Below are 11,132 nucleotides of genomic sequence, written 5' to 3'. Positions count from 1 at the left end.
TAGCATGAAGTTGGGTGGTAAGCATCGTAGGTAGGCTTCTGGAGCTTTTTAAAAAATAATTATTTATTCACTTTATATGCCAACTGTAGCCCCCAACCCTACCCCTCAGACAAGGGGAGCACACACCTATTCATCTCAGCACATCAAGCTGTATCAGTTCTGAGTGCATCCTCTGCCACAGTGGCCTGGCGAGGGAGCCCCGCCAGGAGGAAGTGATCAAAAAGCATGTTAAGGCACACCAACCAAGGACCTACCTGTATTTGCTTTTGGAGTTCTTTGGGGGTAGATAGCTGCTTCTATCTACTGACAATACTGTTAGGGTTCTGGATACAGGAAGAAACTAGCAAAGCTCCCAACAAGGGCATCAAAGGTGCATCGATCAGGCAGATCCGCTCTCCTTTCTGCTTAACACTTCGATTTCTCATAACAAGACTATTCAATAGCAAGTTTAGGACCAAATATAAGCAAAAGAAGAAATTGCACATAAAGAAAATTAGTGATTGTGCCAATACCACCAAGGCTCCTAGATGCAATGCTAATATTTTCTTGTTCTGTCTCTGTCATCATTTCAGAACTAGAACTTGAAGAATAGCTTTTGCCCAACATGTACAGTGTCTTCAGTTGGATCCCTAGCACCACTGTAAAAAACAAGAAGAGATATCTCTCCCAGTATTGGTACCTCCCCCTTTCTCTCTTCCTCTGTCTGTGCCTCTCCCTTAATGTCCCCCCATCACAGTACTAAAGTCAATTAATTTTACAAAATTGTCCTAAACAATGTTTAATAGTATTCAAGAGACTCCCATCTAAATTTTGATTTTCTTCTGTTTAAAATGCCTTTAAGAAACATTTTCTTTCAGTACAAAGTATGAACTCCATACTGGAGCCAGTCTTGGAAGACAGGAATTGTCTTTGAATACACATTAACTGTCATTTTTATGCTTATTAAAACATTAAAATAAATAATAGTCTCTCCATTTCAGGTCCAAATTATCAGTTCTAAACTCTAAGGATTTGTCCATTCTACACATAAAAGTGGAGGCGTTCCCTGCCATCTCTGCAACTTTTCCTTGGGTCTTATGCATAAGATGACCACTTGTCTCTGGGTGTATTTATATCATGTACTTCTGGTAGACCAGGTTGTTGTGGTTAATTTAAAAGTATGTCCTAATAAATGCTTATTATTAGGCTTATAATTATTATAATAGTACTATCTAACCCACTTTTATAATTGATAAAGACACAAATACCTGATGTATTTTAGAATACCCTATGTTCACCGGCAAGGCAGATATTAACTCCTAAGCTATCTTTCTTTATATCCCAACCTCCATCCCATGTCATCTGCTTCTAATAATTTCTATTTGATTTACCTCCCATCAAAAGCCAAAAATACTTGCTAAGGTTGTTCATTTAGGCCATTTCTTTCATATGCAACTTCAGAATTCCTCCTCTGGGCCAACATCGCTCTTTCCTATCCCATGGTACATCTCCTCCTTCTTCCTCCTCCATCAGATCTCTTCTGTCTCCCAAGATTCTCTCTGCTCAAAATCTGAGAACCTTCACTTTGTGCCTTCCTCTGGCCTTGCCCAGGTGTAGGCCTTTTATTCAGCTGATCAGGGAGGCAAGGTTCAGGGCAGCAACTAGATCTTTCCAGCCAGTAATTAACATCAAAATACATAGTGTCAGATGAACCTGGAACACCAGGTACTTCCAGAGCCCAGAATTCCACTCTAGGGCAACCCTCACTCTCAAATAGTTCACCAAACCAAGGCTGTTGTTCCTAGTATAGTCCTGATACAGCAATGTTAGGGAATTGGGGTGGTGCTAATCATGACCTTGCCCTCCAGGGCCATCACTATATAAAAATTAACAGTCGAGAAAATTTTCCAACAGAGGTTTCTCTGGTGAATTGTATTTTAATCCAATGTCTATATCGAGCAGAATTAAAGTCTACTAAAGATCACCATGTTCCCTATGCTAATTCCATAGATGATGCTATGGAGTTCTGGTCAAGGAATTTCACCTGTTATTTGAGAGGAAAACACATCTTGACTACTTGTGCTCAGCAGCTTGTGCTGTGCTGGCAAATACTGGAGCAAGAATCAGGTGGCAGTTTCCAACAGTGATATTTTCTTTGTATTTTGCCAGATAGCTCCATGTTTCTTGCATTAGTCCTATGAGATATGGCAATGCTTATTTTAAAATACTAAATGGTTTTATTGTGTCCTTGCGGTATAATTCATTAAGGTATAGTGCTATATAACATGCTGTAGATATTTAAAATATGCACTAGGGAGAGTTTCCTATACAGAGACACCAAAGAAACCATCACTGCAGTAAGATAACAAACACTTCCATCGGGTAATAGAAAATGTTCCCTTGGGCCCTGTTTCCCTTTATCACTTCTACTCTTACCCCAGGAGACATTGATTTGTTTTCAGCAGCAGAGCTGAGTATACATTTTCTAGCCTCTTAAATAAATGGAATTTTCACAAGCATTTCATTCTGGGTGGGTAGGCTGGTTTCTTTCCCTCTGCAGAGAACATATGATTTGCCCATGTTTTTACATATAACTGCAGTTCTTTTCTTTTAAATGTTGAGAACTCTATTGCTTAGATATACTTTTTGCATGTTTATGCACCTATTGGCAAGCAACTGCTCTCAAGTTAAAGCTATGTAGACGCATATATATCTTTGTGACTTTGAGTGCTCATAGGTAACTATTAAAGACAAATAAGATCCTAGGACTAAAATGTATGAATCGTGTAGTAGGTGGGGCATATTTTCACTTCTAATGGACTGTTTCATAATCATTTCTAATGTTTTTATGTATTCATCAACAATGCTTTCAAAGTTCAAGTTTCACCACTTTTCGGCCAGCACCTGGAATTGTTGGTCTTCTTCATTTGTTCAGTTATTGAGAGTATGACACAGTATGTCTTTTTCATTTGTTCAGTTGTTGAGAGTGTGACACAGTATGTCTTATTGTGATTCTTTTTTTTTTACTTTCATGACATCTTCAACTTTTCTATCTATATATCCTGTTTAAATATAGATGAGTAGAGTTTTGGTTCATCCATTTATATAATTATTGCATTACATCTACATGCCAGGAACTCTTATTGGCCCTAATAAAATCCAGAAGGAGCTCACTGTCGAAGGGGAAACTGAGTTTCTAAGCGCATATAAAAATAAAAATAGTAAGAAACAATGAGGAGGAAGCAGTTAGTCTCTAAGTATGTATCAATGAGAACAGTTAAAGGATATGACATTCGAGCCAAACATTTAGAAACAAATAGAAGTCTAACACATATAGAGACCACAAATAAGGTAGGAATTCTTATGAAAAAAATATTATATTCAGTTGAGGAACTAATTCACTTTTAACTTGAGTGTGAATCTTGGAAATAAAGATGGGATGTATTTCCAAAGGCAACTGGGGTCCTCTGGTAAAGCCCTCTGCTCTACAGATATTTACAGGGCTGGAGTTCCCCAAGGAAGAACACCTTTGCAGAAGAGCTGTCTATTACCGTTCTTCTAGTTCATTATCTTATACACAGTGATACCAAGGTCACCAACAATGTGACCTTATATTAAATAATGTTGGTGACCTTATCCTAAATAGATGTAGTATAGTTAATCAATTAGATAAGTGACCAGTATGTTCTATAGGGAGGGATTTAAAGATAAGACAGTGTACACTTTTAAATAAGCTAGGTAGGTAGATAAATCCCGCGCCTGTAGGAAGCCATGTCGTATCTGTAAAATGTAGATTCCTGTTTCCCAGGCTTTCCAGGCCTTCCGTTCAAAAAGAATTAATTATAGTCCCTGCTGCATGGTCAAAACAATTCATGAATAAAGTTTCATGATTGAAATGTTACCAAGACTTCTTAGTGGATGAAAGCTAATGTGGGTGGGGCCTATAATTGCTTGTTGCTGCATTTCTAAGCTCCTTGTAAGTCATTCAGTTCCTCATATGCTATCCCACACAAATGTCCACTATAAGATTATAAGCAAACTGAAAACACTCAATATATAAACATATATACTTGGTGTGTTTTGTGTTACATGCACACATGCAATATGCATTTGTGTCCCACGCGAAGTCAAAGATAGAGAAATTAATTCCATCAGGCCTGCATGTCTGGTGACATCAGAGATGGCTCCTCATGGAATGGAAGAATTTAGAAGAAGAGTTATGTAAGCAGAGACATCTGAGAGAACAAGCCAGCAGAGGCACAAATAGGCAAGTACTGGGTTTCCAGTGAAAACATATCAGCTAGATGTGACTGGTTCTCGGCATCAATACCATTGGTTGGTTTATTAAACAAATACACATCCAGTGCTGTAAAGAGTGCTGGGAGATGAATTATGGAATTTCTTGATCAGGAAGAATACATACTCATAGATTAAGGCAGCCAGCAATTTGCTTACTGTAACTCCAGCCACCCAAAGAAGACAGTGCTCAATGGATTTGGGGCCAGATAGTTTAGTACTCAGAGCATATGAAAATAGACAGCCTTTTTTCCCCCTCAAAGTCCTCTGGTTCCAAAGGAACAGAGACACAGGGTTGTGGTGTCAGTGAGAAGCCTAGGCTAAAGACTCAGCACTGTTTATAACAAGTCTGAAGTCACTGTGACCACTTAGCTGCCTGCGTGTAAGCTATAGAAATGACTCAGGGCCAGTGGTTTACATCATTGTTACTCAATTTTCTGTCCCTCTGATAAAATATCAGGAACAAAAAGTCAACTTTGGAAGAAGTCCTTTGGGCTTACAGTCTCATGGGGCTAGATGTCGTTAATGGCAAGGAAGGAGCATCAAGAGGGACAGGAGGCTAAGAGATCACATCTTTATCAACACACTGGAAGCTGAGCGAGAACAAACTGGAAGTGCCGGGGAAGCTATAACTTCTCAAAGTATGTCCCTAGTGACTTACTGCCTCCAGCAGGACTCCATGTCCTAAAAGTTCCATAACCTCCTTAATAGTATCACCATCTGAGAACCATGTGTTCAAACACATGAGCCTATGGGAGGCATTTCTCCTTCAAACCATAACAGCATCCTTAGTGAACACCTGCAACTCTCTTCCAGGCACACAATGGACCACCTCCTTCAACATCCTTGAAAAACAGACTGACAAGTTTCGATTTTTCTGAAGTGCACAATATAGAAGCTCTGGCAAGCTTTGAACAGGAGAAAATCTTGATCTGCTACATATATAAAGAACGGAAGGAAAAGGCTAGCAGTTGGGAAGTCTGAGAAACTGGTTTCCCTACAGAAGGAAGGAAAGCACAGAAACAGTGAAGCTCAGCCAGGGCTGTGGGGAGGCAGACTGACCTGTTTAGCCACCACTTAGCATAATCATGGGCCAGAAAGAAAGTGGGGAGGTGTTTTGTTTTGTTTTGTTTTTTCTTGTATCATCTGATAGGCCATCTATGTGAAATAATAAAGCTGTGACAGGGAACAGTGAAGTGAGAAAACATGGGCAGGAAGAAAGAGATCAGACTGGAAGGAGGAAGTTGTTAGGAAGAATTGCACTTATGCATTAGAAAGACAAAAGTTACAACTCACCCCAAATAAGGCCACACACAGATGCATGGTCCAGTCTCAGCTCCAGATAAAGTAAAAGCCTAGGGGGCATAGGCATCTGCCTTCCCTACAGATCCTGCAGTGCTTAGCCCCCTCTCATCCACCTCTCTCCACCTGTTACGACATCATACCCATTGTTGGATGCCCAGAGCCCATGACAGCCTGGGACACCAACAAGGTTAACCCACATTCATGCTTTGCACTTCCGCATGTTAATTTTTTTCCCTATTCCTGACCTAAAAAAAATTTTTTTTACTCTTCTCCTCTTGGCACTTTCTGACCAAGAAAACAAATGTTCTTGATTGCCTTTTGTCTAGTGGGGAATGCCTTTTAACAGTTTCATTTATGTCAGCCGGGAGCTGCAGACCTGGGAACTGGCTTTTCCTATTCACACAGGAATTCCAGGGCCGGGTCTCATCTTTCTCCAGCAGTCAGGAGCTGACAGGTGGAACCCAGAGCAGGGATTTGCTAGGAATCACTCTGTCGACAACGCGGACTCTAAGAGCACCTTACCTTCTGCTTTCACATTGTCATTATTTTTTTTACGTGCTATTTCATTTTGTAAAATCTGGCAATAAGAATTTAAGATGGAAGATTAAACAGTATTTGTCATAATAGACACAGATGGGGAGATATTTTCTATTCTTTGCTCTGCCTGCAGGAACTTGTATAGCTGAAGGGCTTTGAGTCTTGCTACATGGAGGGAAATAAAGACGACATATTTAATTTCGTTCTTTAACTATCTCAAGACTGTCTTTTTTTTTTTTTTTTTAATATTTCAGCGGAACTTATTTTCAGGTAACCATGCTGATTTTATAAAAAGGGTATACTGGGAACTCTTTCGATCGGAATGCACCAGAAGAAGACAAAAGTTAGATAGCGTGTCTCTTACTACTGATATGGTTAAAGCTCAAGCCGGACAAACTCCCAGAACGAGGAAGGGAGGTGCATAGAAAGTTCTTCCCTGAGCTGACGAGCAATTGGCATTTGATTGCTGCTGGCTTGCTGCTTTCTTCAATGGAGTGGCACCTGGTTTATCTACCATACTCCAGGCTGGGCCCCAAGCCCAGGAGTAGTCTGCCAACACAAGACAGACTTGATTTCTTTTGTGACAAGAGTGAGCCACACATGCACGTGCGTGCGTATACACACAGACACACACACACACACATGTATGAAAAGGCCACGAATTTGAACAGGCACGAGTGGTGTTGGATGAGGAGAAAGAGGATGGAAATAATACAAATATAGTACTCATATATGAAATTATAAAAAACTATAAAATCTAAACTAAAAGTAAGCAAGAGTCAACATACACAGTACTAGACGATAAGCCTGAAGTATTTGTACTTTAATCTCGGCACAAGGCTGGGGAAATGGCTCAGTCAGGAAAGTGCTATCTTCCTAGAATTTGGACTCCTAGAGTTCACCTAAAAGATCAAAACAGTGCTGGGAAAATGGCTCTGTACACAATATACTTGTTGCACAAGCAGGAGGACCGTAAACTAGATCCTCAGAGTCAGCATCAAAAGACTAGGCCTAGGGACACACGCCGGGAACCCCAGTTCTAGAGGGGCAGGGGCAAGAGGATCGCCGGGATTTACTGGCCAGTGAGTCTGCACAAATCACTTAACTGGAATTCTGTGAGAGACCCTGTGTCAAAACATAGATATGGGCTGAGGAAGGCATCCCAAGCTGACATATGGCCTCCATGTGCAGGCATACATACATGCACACAGATGTACACACAAGGTGCACACGTGTGAACACATGCACACATGTTCAACATCACAGTTGCTCTCTCTTGACAGTTCAGCTCATCTCTATGACCTTTGATGTCTCTCTATTTTTAGAGGGGGAAGTGCTTGCCCTGTCTATTTCACCTAATACTGAGGCATCAGAAGTGACAGAGACAAAGAGCTTTGGACCATCTGGAGTTGTACACAGCATGAGCCATCAGTCGTGAAAATATCATTTCATCATCAGTAAGAGTTTGTTGTGACAGGCTATCGGACTTTGTAAAAGTTTATCTGGTACACAATTGTAAACGTTTATACGTGTACATTGAAGGACAAGAGTCAAAAAAAAAAAAAAAAAAAATTGCCTGCAAGTAATCCTAAGGACCTCAACTTTTATCTAGGTAAAACGAAGATCACCAAAAGTAATTGTAATTTCTTCTGTTTTCCCCTTGAACCTTAGGTTTCCAGAAACTCAAAAACTGAAGATGATAAGGCCTGTTATATAACCCCTTCACACACACACACACACACACACACACACACACACACACACACACACGCACGTGCAACAGTTAATATTCCTGAAATAAAAAAAAATGTGTAAATAATTTATAGTCACACAAAGAGAGAGAGAAAGAGAGAGACAGAGAGAGACAGAGAGAGAAGAGAGAGAAGAGAGAGACAGAGAGAGAAGAGAGAGCTGTTGAGCTTTGCGATTTCCTTACCATTTTAGCAGCATTCAGGCTTCCTTTCTGATGTTTTGTTTACTAAACCCTGTTTTCAGTTTGTACCACAATCTCACAAGTTATCACACGTTTGCCATCTGACATTGATTACTCTGAGTTTTCTTCTATTGTTACATACCAAATTACACCACTTTGTGTGGCTAACAGCACTGCATTGTTGTTTGCTTTTACTTCTAAGGGTAAAAATCCTGTGCAGGGCCTGAGATCTCAAGGCCAGTAGCATGAAAACTGAAGCAAAGGGCTGGGTTGTAGGTAGCCTCACCTGGAGCTAAGAGTCTCCTATGCTTATTCGGTTGACAGAAGAATTCAGCTCTTTGTGGTTGTAGAACTGAGGTCTCTTATTTTTGGCGATCAGCTAAAAGTCACTTTCAATCCCTACCATGTATCCCCTTTGAGGACAATTGACAACATGGTCTTTTCTTTGAAATCAGCAGGAAAATAGCTATTGCTCTTGCTAATTCTTTTTAAGAGCTTCCCTGATGACATCAGCCTGTGGGGAAAAATTCACTCTTGAGCAACTGAAAGTCAACTAAATAGGCACCATAATTATACCTATGAAGTCCATTTGCAAGGTGAGAGAAATGGTTCAGTTACCAGAGCACATGCCTCTAAGGACAAGGACCTACATCCAGACCCTCAGTGACCATGTAAAAAGCTAGCATTGTGCAACATGGCTGTGATCCTAGTGCAGGGGAAATGGCAGATTCCCTAGAGTTTAATGGCCAACCAGACTAGCTGGCCTCAGGGAGAGATCTTATTTAGAGTCAGGGGGAGAGTGACAGAGGAATACACTGAGTGTCAACCTCTGGCCTCCCATGGACACACATACAAGCATGTACTACGTATGCCGCACACAGCTAGAAAGACACACACAATCCATCTTGCTATAAAACAAGACATAGTCATGGGATAGGGGAGGGATATCTCTCTGCATTCACCAGTTCCCCTGGAGATCAGGGATCATGAAGGCATGTGCACCGGGGGATTCTGCCAAGATAATGTGTAACTGAAGCAAAATTATACTCTAATTGATACAAACTTTTCCCTTTGTTTCCCTGTCCAGGATGTTCATATTAAACATCCATTTAAGATTTATTGTTGTCACTTTTGACAGTAGGGAAATAGAAAAAGACCCAAAGGGTTATATTGAAGTGAGCCCTGGAAGTTAATGATCCTGCCCTGTCACTGTCTATGGTACTTCTGAACTGTCAGCAGGGGCATCCTGAGCATGTGCCAAATGAATCCAGCTGAGAGTGTAACAAATATAAATAAGACAGAGTATCCAGAAAAGCCAGGATCGGACATTTACCTGGAGCCAGTGGTGGAATGAAGGGCTAAGGTGCAGGTCTGGTGGAGAATTAGTGACTCCAGCTAGCTAGAAAGTCTTACCAAATAAACATTGCATTAATCAGAAATACTCCACAGTGTAGCATTCAAGGAGCCATCACATCTGGACATATCATAGCACTGTGCAGGTAATGTGAGCATGGACAGACAGACACATACCTGACGGCATTGTACAGTAGGGGTGCAAAGCCAGCACTTCAGCTTAGAGCAGGTGGCAAGCATAGGTAATAGGAAAGGAATGAGATACCTAAGCCTATTACAAAACACAACAAACAAGACAAGGCGTGAGGGGGTGTGCCAAAGTCAATGGGCTGAGTAAAGTGAGGTTTGAATGAGGAGTTAGCTTAGGAATTCAGGTAATCAGAACCAACGTCTGGGCACAGTCACTCAAGAAAAGGCTGGGTTATATTACAGTAACAACGAAAATCTGCAAATCTTCCACAACAAAACTGAATTCTTTCTCATCCGCTCTTGTGGTCATAGTCATCTGTTATGATTTGAGTAGAAAATGTCCCCCGTGGTCTATGTGCTTGTTTCCCAGATGGTGGCATTATTTTGTGAAGCTGTGGGCCTTGTGGAGAGTGGGGCTTCGCTGGTAGAAGCATGGCATTAGGAGCAGGCATTTTGAGTTTTCTTGGTTTGGGTTTTGTGTTGTTAGAGACAGAAGTGAAGGCACTGTGCATCCCCCATGAGGTGGGCCTTGGAAGGCCATACCCACTGGTTTCTGCTGATGCTCTCTGCCTCCCAGTCTGCTGCCTGGTGATCCGTCTTCAGCCTCTAGTCTTCACTACACACCCCTGCAGCCACTGGCAGAGCTGTCAATCAGGCCTTCCCCACCGTGAGGGACTGAGACTGAGAAACCATGAGCCAGAAGTCTATTGTGCCTTCCTCCTTTGAGCTGTTTCTGTCACATATTTTGGGTATAGCAAAACAAAAGCAGCTACTTCACTACCTCTCTAAGGCAGCCATCCTCCAGTCAGCATGTTAGGCTGACGGAGGCTTCTTTTGCCTACTGCCTACTCAGCTGAGGCAAATGTCCTCCTTGCAGCTGACAGACACTATCGGAGTAATGAGGATGCTTTCTTGCCATATCGTTAGCCAAAGAAAGTCACGTGGCCATCTCTGAAATTAAGGACATTTTATATCCTTTGAAGTCTTAGTGCCTGTAGTTAAGGAGAGCAATAGCACCAAACATGGCTGTGTTATAAGGACTTAGTGAGTAGATACAACTTATGTGCTTTGTAAATAGTAGACATTACATAACAGGTGACAATTAGCACTAACACACAAAACCTGGAATCAAGTGATTGTTCCAGTCACATTCTGAGTGACGGCGATGGGTAGTTGTGGTCGGTTTTAGACCACTCTTCGTTCTAGCACGTCACTCTTGTGCTGTTAGCCTAAGCACAACTCCCGTAGCTATGTTGCTTCCTTTCCCGCTAGCTTTGTCTTCCTCGTGTCTCTAAGGTCTCATTCAGGGTGACAACCCTATAAACCCCTCCCTGCCCCCACGAGTAGGGTCACCGTTTGTCTCTACATTTAATAGAGTTAAAATGAAAACAGCTACTATTTACGCAGCTTATCAAGTCCCTCTAGCGCTACACTAGGGGCAGCACGTCCCAGATTGTTTTACAAATATTTATTGTCTCTCCTCGGCGACAAGCACTATCCTACTTAGTAGAGATGTAGGGGTGAACAAAATGATGTGCTC

This window comes from Acomys russatus, chromosome 5 (assembly GCF_903995435.1).
Source record: "Acomys russatus chromosome 5, mAcoRus1.1, whole genome shotgun sequence".
NCBI lineage: Eukaryota > Metazoa > Chordata > Mammalia > Rodentia > Muridae > Acomys > Acomys russatus.
This window is presented reverse-complemented; position numbering follows the sequence as displayed.